Source organism: Canis lupus, chromosome 7 (genome assembly GCF_011100685.1).
Source record: "Canis lupus familiaris isolate Mischka breed German Shepherd chromosome 7, alternate assembly UU_Cfam_GSD_1.0, whole genome shotgun sequence".
Classification (NCBI taxonomy): domain Eukaryota; kingdom Metazoa; phylum Chordata; class Mammalia; order Carnivora; family Canidae; genus Canis; species Canis lupus.
In genome coordinates this window covers 17,594,706-17,610,612 of record NC_049228.1, presented here as the reverse complement: position 1 = coordinate 17,610,612, position 15,907 = coordinate 17,594,706, and the positions used below count along the sequence as shown (strand labels likewise).

The window sequence follows — 15,907 nt, the reverse complement described above, 5'->3', positions numbered from 1 at the left end:
CAGGGGCAGAAGGAGAGGGTTCAAATCCAGAATCCTATGATCATAACCTGAACTGACGGCAGACACTTAACCAACTTAGCCAACTAGGCGCCCCAAGGTCTAAACACTTTTAAATAAAGTAACTTCTTGAGTGAAAGAAGGCAACTGGAAGTAAAAGATTAATGAAAAATATTACGTTAAAATGTCGATATAATAAATGCCAAACTGTTGGGTACAACATTAAAAATAAAATCTTATTTCATATCTAATTTGATGATACCTTCTTTGGTCAAAGATCAAAATCAACAGTGATGTTTATACAGTGAAGCATGGGTGCGTACAGCTAGAAGAGAATTTAAAATTTTTTTAAAAGTTTTTATTTATTTATGATAGTCACAGAGAGAGAGAGAGAGAGAGGCAGAGACATAGGCTGAGGGAGAAGCAGGCTCCATGCACCGGAAGCCCGACGTGGGATTCGATCCCGGGTCTCCAGGATCGTGCCCTGGGCCAAAGGCAGGCGCTAAACCGCTGCGCCACCCAGAGATCCCATAAACCAATCTTCTTTTTTTTTTTTTTTAAAGGTTTTTATTTTACTTATTCATAGAGATGCAGAGAGAGAGAGAGAGAGGCAGAGACACAGGCAGACGGAGAAGCAGGCTCCATGAGGAGAGCCTGACGTGGGACTCGATCCCGGGTCTCCAGAATCACGCCCTGGGCTGCAGGTGGCGCTAAACCTCTGCGCCACCGGGGCTGCCCATTGTTTCTAATTTTTTAAAAAAATTATCACAAAGCAGTCGACACCTTGGTCAACTATGGACCATAAAGCTGGTAGCTGTGAACACTACCAACTCCATCATTTTTCTTTAAAAAAAAAATCATATAAATCTTTGCAATGACCCCATGGCTTCAGAGAAACCAAGTCCAGAGTTGTGTAACCACTGTGTGGGGAAGTAGGTAAAGTGGAACCTTGATCATTAGTGCCCAGCACGCCCATAGTGATCACCTAAGTTCAACATATTCACTCCCAAGATGGAGAAAGAAGCTCACAGGTCACTTTGTAGCAATTACTCCACAGGAGAATCTAAATGCACACAAGGTCCCCAGCCACTAAGTCGGCAGCTCCTCTAAAGCCTGGGTTTACTAGGCTACAGCCATTTGTTTCATTTGTTTGGTTGAATGAAACCTCATGCAGTATGTGGCTCACTATGCTAAAATAAGTTACTACTGTGAAGAATTACTTATAGTAGAAAATCTGAGAAGAACGGAGAACTCACATAGGATGAGGATGGCTCAACTTGAAGCTGGTAATCTGTCAACCCTCACATTAACCTCATTTCTCCTCTTAAAAAAAATAAAAGCAAAAACTAGTATGCTATTTATTTACTTATTCATTCATTCATTTCAGAGGGAGAGAGAGTGTGCAAGCAGAGGGGAGGAGCAAAGAGAGGGGAAGAAAGAGAATCTTAAGCAGACTCTGTGCTGAGCGTGAAGCCTGAATGCAGGGCTCGATCTCATAACCTGAGATCATGACTTGAGCCAAAATGAAGAATTGGATGCCTACTCATTGAGTCCCCCAGACTCCCTTTATTTCCTTTCTTTATACTTTGAAAGGAAAAGGCCTATTTGCTATAAACAAACTTTCAACTGATTCTCAGGGGGTTTTTTGGTGGGGTTTTTTTTTAAGAGTTTTTTTTTTTAGAGAGAGAGAGAGTAAGAGAGATCACAGGAGAGGGAGACAGAGGAGCAGACTCTACACTGAGCAGGGGGCCTGATGAGGGGCTCAATCCCGAGACCCTGGGATCATGACCTGAGCCAAAGGCAGATGCTTCACCATCTGAGCCACCCATGTGCCCCCGATTCTCAGGTCTTAAGCAAAAGTCTGGGTGCAGGGCTGAAAGCAGAATGAAACTACTGTTTAACCAGTGAACTGTGAATTAAGGAAAGTTAGCTCCTTTTTTCAGAGCACTGAAATTCACTGTGATGGTTCATGATGGTGAAGTTGTCACTGAGACATGGAGGGACCAAACTCTGCTGTCAATAACCATTCTTAAGCCTCTAAAAATGAGGGGAAGTACTTATATGCATGCTAATATTCTCAGTGGCAACAGGTATATGAAATACAGAACTTTCTCCAAAAAAGCCAGCATCTTCAGCATATGGCTTTTCATAGTTCATGAAACCTATAAAGGCAGTGATTTTAAGAAAAGATTTGGAGACAAGGCAGCATGGCATAGTAGCTAAATGTACAGATTTGGGGACCTAGCTGATAGGTTCCTATTGGAACCTACCTCATACGGTATTATGAGGACTGAATGAATTAATAACAAAATACTTGAAATAATGCCTGCATATAACAAGTATCCAATGAATACATAAACTTCTTTAAGAAAATTTTCTAGATTATTCCTTTCACAAACAGCACATTCATCTTCATAAAAGTAAGGTTCATCATAGTATGTTTTGAAAAAACAAACATTTAATTCTTTTTAAAAACGTCTTTAGAAAGAGATGTAGAATATTGAAAACTATAACAGATGCACAAAGACTCACTGGTAATCAGTATCACCCAGAGATAATCATGATTCACCTTTCTTTTTTTTGTTAAAAATTTTATTTATTTATCCATGAGAGACACAGAGAGAGAGACAGAGACATAGGCAGAAGGGGAAGCAGGCTCCCTGCAGGGGAGTTCAATCCCCGAACTCCAGGATCATGCCCTGAACCAAACGCAGCCACTCAGGTGCTGGGCCACCCAGGCGTCCCCATGATTCACCTTTCCTGGTAAACACCTAGAGGCATTCTTCTCAGTCCATGCACATAATATTAAATACATATTGCCTGATATATAGAGTTATTCTGTATGTATGAGTTTCATACCCAGCTTTTTCCATTTAACATCAGACTACTTAATACAATGAACAAACAGATATGCCCAAACAAGGAAATGAAACATTTACTATGGTAAACTCACTTATCTTTATATCCCCGAAGTCTAGAGTTTGGGATTATTTGACACAATTAGGTTTTCACTGGGTTCAAAGAACTGCAGAGCCAGACAGAACCAGACACGCAGATGAGTTCCAAGCCTCTCAAAAAGACATGCCTTTGACCTTCCTTGGCTCAGATACAGGTTTTCCAGATCCCAGGCAACAGGAGTAGGATATAATATGAGGGGTATCTACCCATCAGTATTCAGTGGTTCTTTGACAACAAGAACAAAAAAGAAATCCAATGCAAAACATGACCCGTAACATCTGTGTGCCTTCATCAAAGCCCTGTGGTTCACTGTCATGGATGATTCACAGTGGTCAGGTTGGCACTGAAAGCCGTGGGCCAGGGGGCTACCATTAGTGCACAAGGAACAGGCCAGGGTTAAGAGGCCTCCCATCTAACAGGGCTCAATAAATCAGTGCTTGATGAATGAGAAAGGATGAGGTAGGTGATCCAAGGCCTTGTTCTTCCATTAAATTGAAAGTCCCTAGAACAGAGGAACTGGATCTTGTATGTTTTAAAAATTCCCTTACCACACCTAATGGAGTGCCTTCCTTCCTTCCCCTTTCAAAGCACACATTTGTTCACTGAAGTTCCAAAGTCAGACATAGCTAACTAAGTTCCTGACCAGACTCCAAGTTAATATAATACCTGTGTACACTTAGGCGAATTACATAACTTCTCATGGTCTCCACTCTCTGACCTACAACTGGGCATGACAGCCCACCAGTAAGTGATAGCTATCATTGTTATTAATATCCGTCCATTATTATCAAACAACTTATACGTTGGGCACTTGGTTACATCAGGCAAGAGTGGTGTGTGATTAAATTATAAGCATTGCAAATTGAACACCAATAAAAAATAAATTATTATTAAAAAAAATTATAAGCATTACCTTCAAGGAACTCATAGTCAATGATCAAAAAAGACTGATGTTTTACTGAAGAGTAGCTAGATTTTTCTCTAAGAGGGAAATGTCTTTATTTTCCCATAACATTTTACTCTTTGCTCTACCCCTAGAGCAGCCTGTATTTCTTTTTTCCATTGTCCACAGTATTTGTGGACCTATTGTCCAACAGACAACTGACACTCAGTATACCACTTTGTTATATGTTTTCAAGTCTCTGTTTCTTGCTGAATTATTTCCTGTGCCTAAATGGTGTCTTTTCCAAAAAAGTCTTTGTGGGCAACTCACCTCATTCTGCTTCTATTGTATCCATCACCCACCAGTGCACAGGTCCTGTTCATAAACACTGATTGAACTTGGAACCATTCTAACCTTGTAACTAGCCAAACAACAATCACTGACTGAGGATTACTGCTTTAGGGGTTACTAATAGGATGAAGCAATTTTTCTGTCTAGAATGTTATCAGAAACACAATTAAACTGTGACACCAATTTATGATCACAAACTACTCACCTAGAAATATTTAACAGCTGAACTCTTAGGAAGAATGGCTGGGTGAGTGACTTAATCTTGCTCTGTCCTGGGGGATGGACATGCCATTACTACCTCCCACTGTGTCTCAATATTCCTCTCTAATGATTGGGGCAAAGACACGGGGCTTATTTGCAGCAATGAGTTCCCGCATGCTTCTGAATAGATATTCCCATGTTTTTGTATTTATTTCATCCCATGTGAAGAATTTACTTGTGACATGGCACATACAGAATCTACTTTGAAGATACCACCAGTGTGCAATAATAAATAACAGAGTCATGTTCTGATTCTCACATGGGTCTTAGCTGGTTTGAAGGTGTTTTGATGATAATACAGTCTTAACATGTATATGAGGCTATATTCTGGGATTAGTGTTTCAGGGTCTATGATTATTAAAACCGAATGAGGCTAACCACTCATATAGCTTAAGGAATTAGCATCAAATCTTCTAGACTATCTGTCCAGTATTTTCTAAATTCTCATCCAACTGTCTGATCTCTGACATAATTTTGATTCCTGTGCTGCCTGCATGAGCTTCAGTATTTTGGAAAAAATTACAGTGTAAAATTTCCAAATATTTAAGACACTTGTTTTGACGTGAGATTCTCTAAAGTTATTTCCCTCACTGGATTGGTAAAGCTTCCCAGTCTCCTCTTGATATACTTGTTGTACAAAGCACCCCTGAGTCTTTTCACTCTCAGCCTCTCACTCCTGGTCTACCTCTATTCTTTTGTCTGTTACTCATCTTTTAAGACTCAGCTGAGATCTTAGTCAACCTCTTTAAGAGTCTTTCTCTACTCCTAGGATAAGAGACCCTTCTGCATGATCATCATACAATATTGACATTCTGTTGAGATGCTCATCTATTGCATCATGATCAGTTCCTAAAAAGCAGGGACCAGGCTTAATTTATCTACATAGTCTCAGTGCCTAGCACAGTGTCTTAACCATGTGAGGTAGTCATTAAGTGCTTAGTACACAGAACGAACTGCTAGCCAACAAATGCCATTGATCAGACTCCATCTGTTTACCTGGGCAAGACAGTCTATGGGTTGAATCCCTATTGCCTGGGGCTATTTCCAGTGATGGACAGAACTTTCTCCTATGGGATATTTTTCACATAATACCTTAATTTTCAATGGCTGTTATCTGATATATGTTTCATCAGTGAGAAAGATTCTGAAGCATATTAGGTTTGCATGCTCGTCTAATTATCTCCTTATGATAAATTCCTGTTAAGTGTGATGGCTGGGGCAAAGAGCATGCTCATTACTATATAATATATATACATATATATATACACATATATATATAATATATACACACACACACATATACTATATAAAGCCCCCCACCCCAAATTCCCAGTTACAGTGTGAGATAGATGCCCAATCTTGCCAATTTGAGTGGTGAAAAAGGTTTTGTTCTGCTTTCTTTAGTGTCTTTTTTTTTTTTTTTTTTATTTCTAAGAAGCTGCGTACTCTTCCACCATGTTTATTGGCCTTTTGTATTTTTTCTTTTCAACTGCCTGGTCACAAACCCTGCCCACTTTTCAACTGGAGCATTAGTTCTTTCCTTATAGATTTAAGAATCCTTTTATACTAGCCTAATTAACCTGATCTATATTACAAATATTATTTTCACTCCGTTTGACATTTGTCTTTTAACTTAATTTGTGGTGGTTGGTTTGTTGCTGTGCAGATAATTTTCCGTAGTCATATTTATCAACCTTTTTTTATGGTATGGGATTTTGTGGCATTACAAACTGATGATTATAAAAACACTCTTATTTTTTATAGTACTTTTACAGATCCCTATCTTATGGTTTAATCTTTAGATTCATCTTAAAAACTCTAATACAGAGTCAGGAGTTAAGAAATTCAATTTTTAATATTAGATTTATAAATAACAACATATTTTTAAAGAATAAAATGTGAGTTGATATAGTATCTAATTTGTACATCTTTTTATCTCAGTTAGCTATAGATGCATTCATTCAATTACAGTCACCAAGGGCATCATTTATGTCTGTTGTCCCTTGGCTTCTCCATAGCACTTCACAAAGAAATGTCCTTATTTCTTTTTTTTTTAAAGATTTATTTACTTACTTACTTACTTACTTACTTACTTACTTATTATTTATTTATTTATTTATTTATTTGGGGGGGGGGGCGCGAGACACAGGCAGAGGGAGAAGCAGGCTCCATGCAGGGAGCCCAATGTGGGACTCGATCCCAGGTCTCCAGGATCACACCCTGGGCCAAGGGCAGGCGCTAGACTGCTGAGCCACCCAAGGATCCCCCGAAATGTCCTTATTTCTATAAACCTCCTCTCTGTGCATGATAGAGCCAGGAGTAGGAAAACGTGCGCGCGCGCACACACACACACACACACACACACACACAGATTTGTGTGTGAGAAATGAAAATATATTTGTTAACTTCTATGATGGGATTCTTTTTTAAACCATGCTTTCATAAAAATGAGGCAGAATATTATATTCACCACTCAAATCATATACTTTAGTTTTCTGATTTAAAGACACACGGTAACACAGACTCCTATCTTACTCCTATCTTAAACTGTTTTAGGTCAAAACAGGAAAAAAACAAATTATAGGAGCACAAATATTCTAAAATACAAAATAAAGAGATAAGTATTACACGGACAATTGATAACCTTTTTTCAAAAATCATTTATTTATTTATTTATTTGATTGATTATTTATTTATTTATTTATTTAAGAAATAGAGTACAAGAGGGAGAGGCAGAGACACAGGCAGAGAGAGAAACAGACTCCATGCAGGGAGCCCGAAGTGGGACTCGCTCCCGGGTCTCTAGGATCATGCCCTGGGCTGAAGGCAGCGCTAAACTGCTGAGCTACCCAGGATGCCCCAATTGATAAGCTTTTAAAGCTTGGAGAATCACATATATATATAATGAACAGGTTATGCTTCCCCAACCCCCCAGCATAATCAAGGGAAATGAAGGCTGCTAATACGATATTAACAAATGGCACTTACACAGTGTGTATTATGCAGCAAGTCCTATTCTTCAGGCTTTACATACACTGGTACATTAAATCATATAACAGTCCTCTGAAGGCAGGTAAATACTAATTCTCTCCATACTATACAGATGGGGAAGCTGAGGCAAGAGAGTAATTTGCCAAGTTACATGTTAGTGAGTAGCTGAGCCAGGATTTGAAACCAATTTGCCAGATTTCAGGCCCGTGCATTCACCATGAGAGTGAATTTCGGGACTACTGAAAATAGCCCTAAATATAACAAAAGAGCCTTCAGACATCCTTCGTTAAAAGCTGAGGCTGAGCTCAAGCAGCCAGTTAACAATTACTTCCCAAGACTCCTGAGTGGAGGCTGGTTTAGATTTAATAGCAAAGACAGATATCTTACTCCCGAGACAGGTAATCTCCCTTAGTCAAGAGTCTGTATCCTCACTTCCAGCCGCAGTCCTGCTTCTTTAGGTAAGAGAACTGGCATGGCTCTTGGCTTCATTTTCCTTTTGTATCAAATGGGGATAACAGTGATAATAGAAACAGTAAAATCTGAGTCTAATAGTTGCATTTTTGATGTCATCATTCAGGGGCAAAAGAAAACAGCCAGATTTCAGGCTCTGGGTACAGAAGGTAGGTGCTGTGCTCATCTCTGCAGAGGAGACCCAGGACCTAAATGAGGTCTAAGCATCAGACAGGTGCTGCCTGGTGTGCATTGCCAGGTGGGTGGGACCAGGCAGGTGCTTATGGCAAAACACATCCTTTCTACCACAGCAGCCAGGATTCCAGGAAGAGGCCACTGTTTTTAATTTCTGAATTCTGTGATGTAACTCAGGAGAAAATAACTCAGAAGAGAAATGCTATGGGTAAAGAAACCTCCCACCTTCTCTTGTGTTGCTGAGTCACTTTTTGAGAACTTCCCCCCAACAAACAAGCCTTGCCCACAGCTCTGGTCCTCTGTGCCTCTCACTGGATAGTACCAGAAGCATCTCTACTGCCTTCTCCAGAGCCAAGTTCTTTCTTAGTTTCTGTCTGAAAAAGGGCTCCAGAAAGCTATAGAGAAGACCAGGCATCAAGAGGGGAAAGAGAGCAATTGAAGGAAACCCTCTAGACATAAAACCAGAGGGACACCACCAAGGGCCCTGCTAGCAAGTCCCTGCCAACACTGTCTGTGAAATCAGAGACTCTCTCATCCTGCAGTCAGGCTGTCTTGAAGCAGTAAGTGACAAGTAGTCCTACTTTTCCGCTTACCTCTCTATATAACATTAAACAAACAGGTCATGATACTAATGGCAAGGGAAGGAAAAAATAGTACTTGGATATATTTTTTTAAAGATTTATTTATTTATCTATTTGAGGGAGTAGGGAGAGAGAATCTCCAGCAGAATCCCCATTGAGCATGGAGTCTGATACAGGGCTTGTTCTCAGGACTCTGATATCATGACCTGAGCTGAAATCAAGAGTTGATGCTCAACCGAGCCACCAGGAGCCCCGGATTTTTCTTTTTAAAAAAATATAAGTATTATGCTGAGCAAAATAAGTCAACCAGGGAAAGACAATTATCATATGATTTCACTTATATGTGGAATTTAAGAAACAAGACAGAGGATCATAGGGGGAAGAAGGGAAAAATAAAATAAGATGAAATCAGAGAGTGAGACAAATCATAAGAGACTCTTAACTCTAGGAAACAAACTGAGGGTTGCTGGAGGGGAGGAAGGTAGAAGGGATTGGGGCAACTGGGTGATGGGCATTAAGGAGGCCACATGATGTAATGAACACTGGGTGTTGTATGCAATTGATGAATCACTAAACTTTACCTTTGAAACTAATAATACAGTATATTTTAACTAAATGAATTTAAATTAAAGAAAAAGAAAGTATAGAGTTTTCTTGACTTTCTGTTACAGGAAATTCTTCCAAATAGAAATTCTGACTCTACCTCAGCTAGATTAAATTCTGCATCACGGGACATTTTAGCATGGTATATTTGAGGTGGGTGAGGGGAAAGATTGAAGAGGTGGGGCAAATCTATTCATATTTATAATTGATGCTTGGGTGCTAATTATGCACCAGACAATGTTCTAAGTGCTTTTCATTGTTAATTCATCTGATCCTCCACACGACTCCCAAGTGGTGGATTCCATTATTATCTCTGTATCACAGATGAAGAAACCCGGGCATTAATGAGGTTATGTTACTTGCCAAAAACAATAGAAAAGGCTGGGAAGCTGGGAGAAACCCTAGCTAGCAAGAGAACTCACAATCACGGTTACATGCTCATATACAGACTTGTCTCATGTCAAAGCAACAAGCACCTATTAGGAACCATTAGGTAGGTACCTTCTCTAAGTCAGGCAGTGGGCTAAACACTTTTACTCTGGAAGAGAATATCCATGGCCAAGGTGGGCCGACTTCTGTAATTCCACAAGCTCCATGTACGCTTCAAGCCATGGAGACCTTTCTGAGGCTCAGCTCAAAACGTGGAGTCTTCAAAGACTAATAAACCTAGGGCCAGGTTACTCACTTGTCTTGACTTAAAAAAAAGTTTTTTTTCAGCTTTCATGACTATGACCTGGCTCTGTTTACAAACCCAACAAACAGTTCTCCTGCCATTAAGGTTCTTTAGCAACTCACTGAAAAAAAAAAAAAAAAAGAAGAAGAAGGGGGAAGAAAGATTTCCTCTCTGATCTTTGGGAAATAACAATTTAGGAAGTCAATAGAAACTTCCCTGGGCCAGCAAAAGAAGTTACACAAAAGGCAGCTAAAGACTACCACTAATTAAGGCAGAGAGATTAGCAAGTTAGAGAGTGTGCTCTTCATCTGCCAAGCTGCTGCCCCATCTCTGCCTTTCTAGCTGTCTATGGACCCCAACACCCTGCTTCCTCACCTATCTCAGCCTCACTCCTTTTCTCTTGCATTCCAGAATAAGTACACTCCAAAGCTGAAACTGGGAAGAAAAGGGAGCCCTAAACACCAACATTACCTTTCAGTGACTTAAACCAGCACCATCCAACAGAAAGATAAGGTGAGCACATCTATACTTTAGATATATCTAGTAGCCCCACTAAATGAGCAAAAAGAAATGACGAAATTAATTTGAATAATGTATTTTATTTAACCCAATATATCCAAAATACTATCACTTCAACATGTGATTAATAAAAAATCATTAATGAGCTATTTTATACTCTTTTTTATACTAAGTCCTTAAGATCCTGTATGTATTTCATACTCATAGCATATCTCAATTAGAACTAAGCATATTTCACATGCTTAATATTCAACAGTGGCCAGAGGCTACTGTACTAAATGGCACAGAGGGTAACATTCTTCTGTTACTGTCTGACAAACACAAATGCAGATTAATTTTAATTAATCTTTACTTCATGCAATCAGAAATTACTACAGAAAGAAATGGTGAATTATTACTTTGCCTTCAACTGCTTTGACTTTCTGAATGAATGTGATAATATTCTCTTATGTAATCTTCCCATAACATGTGAAGTTGGTCCCTACAGTATTTTAGAGGGGGTAACAGATTGGATAATACCATCTCTCTCTCTCTCTCTCTCTCTCTCTCTCTCTCTCTCTCTCACACACACACACACACACACGCACACACAATCCTATTATAGGTTCCCAATTTACACAGCTGAGCATCAAAACTTAACTGAAGCTACACAACAATATAGAGCCCAGGGGAAACAAAGTAGCCAAAATCTTGCTTTCCTTTTATATTCAAGCTTTATTCTGCTATTCCAGAAGAATTTACTATAATAATCTAAGCACCTCCACTTAAGGGAGTGTTTATAAACCTCAGACTCTCTCAGTCCTTAAGCCAAACTCGGCTACCTAGCTGGCGTGGGCAGGGCTCAATGTGATCCCCGAACAATCTCTCTGCCTCCAGCAACCAGAGTTCTAGGAACCCTGGTTTCTCTCAAGAACGACAGTCCTTGTCTTCAGGCGGCTAACTGGCTCCTAAGAGAGATGATACATATACACAATTAATGAGATGAGACATATAAAGAAATAAACCAAATACGTAAGTATGTAAAAGGTATTCTGAGATGGCAGGAAAGAGATACTTTCTCAAAGTATTAGAAAAGCTTCATGCAAGTTTGGGTGAAGTTTGGGAGAACAGCAAGATTTAAAACAATGAAGACAGAAGAAAGGGCCCATGCCAAGCAGAAGTCATGGCGCACCAGAGGGCCCGGGAGTCAGGTGTGTCTGAGGTCACGGTGTGAGCTGTCCAACCTGGCAAAAGAGCAGGGGACATGAAGGACAGAGTCTGACAAGGCTGCCAAGGTGCGTATGAGCTATCTGAGAGGCCTTGCATGTTCACTAAGGATTTAGGGTTTTACTGGCTAAGCATTAGGTGCAACAGAAAGTTCTGGAGCAAAGAATGAACATGCGCACTTAGAAAAACCTGACAGAATCTGAACACAGGGCAAGAAACCATCAGAATTAAGAGCTAACAACAACAGAAACCAAAGACATGAACAAACAACCAAGGGGGCTAATGAAGATCCATTCAGAGGACGATGTGCTATTCTGGGTTTGGGGCTGCGGTGGCAGCAGGGCAAGAGCTTCTGGGGAGAGCCACAAGACTCACAGGAGCTGGGAACTAGAAGACACAAAAGCCTCCAGTTTAAAGCCCTTTCAAGGATTAAAGCCTGTATTATTGGAAGAACGTGGTGACCTTCAGGCAAATAGTAAAGTCAATGTAAGTAAAGGGCTTTCTCTCCTTTCAGTGGGCTGCAGAAGAGAGGAGGACCTCAGGTTTGATGTGTTAACTTTCCTAGTAAGGCCTGAATCTGTTCCCCTGCACCTACTTGAATAGTCTACGTGAATGGCTACTGAAAGAAATCCAATAAGCACTTGGCTTCCCTTAGAACTTGCTTAACTAGTGCATGATAACTTGAACCTATCAGTCACTCATTTTCTGCAAGCTGGTTTTGGCAGTCTGCTCAGCTGTCCTCCAACTGACCTCAGCAGATCTGCTGACCATTCTTCCTATCTGCCCTGACCACTGAGGGAAGGGAGGGAGCTTTCTGGTCTGGGTTTTACTTCTGAACAGGCTACATGTATGTGAGGCATAACTTTAGACCTGGAACTTTTTATGTTTCAGTATTTAAAAGGAAAGAAAGTCTACAGGTAAATGTCAGTGATAAAAGTCCCTTGTCAATGATCTCCTGAATTCCATGAAATCTAGGAGCCAGGATGCCCTTCTGTCACTTAATCCTCTATGGTGGAATATTCTACAGATACTCTGTCACACATATTTGGAGTGGTCAGTCTCCTAAATAACCACAACGTCATGGAGACCAAACTGCTTTATGAAAATGGAAATTACCATTTGTAAAAACACACTGTTTATCAACGCTCCCCAGCGTGTCCTTAGAAGCTATGAAATTAAATTCACACCTTTAGGAAAAGGATTGAAATGTGTGTGTGTGTACACACTCAGAGACACATACTTCAGAGCCATCCTCAAATATGCCATCCTTCACAGACTTTGTCAACTCTTCAACAACAAGCAGTAATAACATTTTTTAAACATTTAAAAACGACTTCTAAAAAGTGAATGAGGCAACTTTATTCAGTGAAAAACAGAGCAGTGATTTAGAAAGCAGACTGGAACTGTCCAGGTTTGAATATAACCTAGTCATGGCATTCTCACTGCCTCTCTCAGTGCCTGAGGTAACGAGTCTCCAAAGATGGCTCCCAACAATTCCTTAGACTCAACAGATGGAGACCTCTAGCTCTCTTGACTCTGGGATGGTCTTGAAACTTGCTTTTATCAACAGGATGAGCAAAACTGACATTCTTAGACTTTCAAAGGTAGGTCTTCAGAGGCCTGACAGTTTCTACTTCCTCTCTTAAAAACCAGCCACTTCGTGAAAAGTTTGACTTTCTAGCTGGAAAGAGAACCTTGGAGTCATCTTGGTTGCTTGAGCCCCGCTGAGCTCCTAGCTAAATGCTGCTATTTGGTTGAGCCCAGACAAAAAACGGCAGATAACCCTAGGCACCTCACAGAATTGTGATAAATAATAAATCAGTACTTGTTTTAAGCCACTAGTTGTGGAGCTCTTTGTTATAAGGTAATAAGTTACTGAAACAATGGGTGACAGAGATATCAAGTGGTTAAAAGTGAGCCAAATCTGCTTAGTCACCTGTGACCATCTGTGATCATGCTAGGATTCTGAACACTTGCTCTGCCTGCAAACTAAAATGCAAGTGGAGAAACGCAGATATATAAACTCTCGCATTCAGTAACATCTAGATAATGGCACTGATGTTCACGCTGCACTGACAATTCTGCCCCCAGAACCCTGTGGGACTAAAAAAATATCTCCCTTGATGGGTTCAAGAAACTCTGGCCCTCCTTGTCTGCTTTATCTAACACCATGCCACAAACCCGCAAATGTTTATGTGAGAAAGAGTAACAAGATGATGAATGATGGAGTGAATAAAACTTCAGTATAAGTATTGGGAGACTGAAAAAAAGCTAACAGACTGCACTCGATGGCATGAATGGCATGGAGCCCTGCAGCCAGCAATGACTGGGCAGACTCAGGGTGGACTCAATTGTTAGCCCTCATTCTTGACCCTTCTCTGCATCCACACCCTTGTCACGAATGCATGGCCGTCAGATGTGTTTCTCCCGCCTTTGAGCACATTCATGTGACTTGATTTGGCTAGTAAAATGTGGGTGCAAGTGATGCTGTGCCAGCAATAAGCCCAAGGTTAAGAGGCATCTTGTGCATCGCTTGCACTTTTACCCTTCCGCAAAATAAGAGCATGCCACCTCCCCCCACCATGCCCCCTCCTGCAGCTCACTGGTCCCAGGAGGGAGATGAGAGAGAGACATGGAGCAGAGCCACTCCAGCTGACTCACCAACTCGTGATCAAGAAAGACACGCTCATTGTTGAATGCCATTGAGATCTTAAGGTTGTCCAATACCCAGCGATAGGTGACTAATACAAGGCTCCTTTATTAGATGCCAACATTTGCCAAATACATATGGTACTTTAGGATAATAGACAGTCTCCTCGCCTATAAAAGCTGAAACTAAATTACCAGCTGGATAGTTAGGTAGCCTCATTGCTGGGCAGTATATAAATACAATATACCAAATATCACTGATTTTTGGCTCTTACAGTCTATCTTTCTAAAGATTGTAATTTGGTATTCAAAGTTCTCTATAATTTAACCCTAGCTTAGTTTTCTAGCCAATTCTCTCTCACTTAAATTTTATATTTCATTGAAACTGGATCATCTATAATTCTCGAGTAAGTCTCACATTATCTCTAGCCTTTTTTTTTTTAGTTCCTCCCTGCACCCTTCATCCAACAAGTTTAGATTCTTCGGGTCCCCTAAGGCCAGTTTCAGATGTCACCTCTGTGAGAAATCTGCTCTGGTCCCACCTTTTAAGACAGCCTCTCCATCCCCCTAACTCTTACCTATGATGTATGTCTTTTCCTTTCCTGGTATTTGGCTTATTCTACTTCATAACATTTCCTCATCCTCTTACTAAGTCCTAGAAAGGGAGGTTTACGTATTATTTACCTCTGTGCCCTCTGCGGCTTTTAGCAAAAGGTCTTGGCATACCAAGTACAGGCCAGTCAATACCTTTTTGCATTGAAGAATGAGTGACCAATGGGAGTCACCAGGGCACCGGGCAATGACACCGACAAAGCAACATGGATTCTGGAAGAGTCAGAGAGACCTGGGTCTGTGGCTTCATAGCCGGCCAACCTGGGACCAGTTCATCTCTCTGTGCTTCAGCTTCCAAATATGTAAAACTGGGATGGCACATCTTTCACAGGATTGTTGTGAAAATTCACCATAAAAATGAATGTAAATGTTTCTGCAGATTTGACATATGGTGGCAGCTCCATTAATGGTAGTCTTGTTTCAAAAACGATAATGACAACAGAGTATCATGTAGAAGTTAGTTTGAACAAATCCTCGATATGAGATTACAGTCTCTTAAAAGTGAAGTGTTTGAGGGTGACAGAATGATTCTAGTTCCAATGAACTAACTCTTTTCCCAGAAACTGGTCTCAGTGATCTGAATTTGAGTTTTATTTAGATGCTCACATGTGACTCTTCTCCACAGTCCTGAATTTTCTAGGCAGTCACGGCCAGAAGCAAATTTGTTCCAGGCAACACATACGTTTCCTTGAAATGACACAACACAAAATCCTCCTCTCATATATACTAGCTCCCTTTTAGCAGAGCATGAGTCTTCCCACAGCATCCCAATTCTCTACCAAGGATGGACACAACCATTACGATGGACCAAAATGCAGGAGGATTATTGGACAGTGACTGGACAAAGCCGCTTCAGTTGTTTACATGTAAACATTATTTCAATGTGGTTATTTAGCGAAGGAGAGGTACTTTTACGAACAGGAGTGCCAGGCATGGACCAAGTAGTGGGTTATTACTATTCAAGGAATTCAGCAGAAT

General features: G+C 40.5%; 1 protein-coding gene across 3 annotated transcripts in view; it reads right to left on the bottom strand.

Annotated features, from left to right (window-relative positions):
- The window catches only part of C7H1orf21 (chromosome 7 C1orf21 homolog), a 217,561-nt gene that overhangs the window by 123,671 nt on the left and 77,983 nt on the right, over positions 1 to 15,907 (bottom strand). The window lies entirely within an intron of this gene.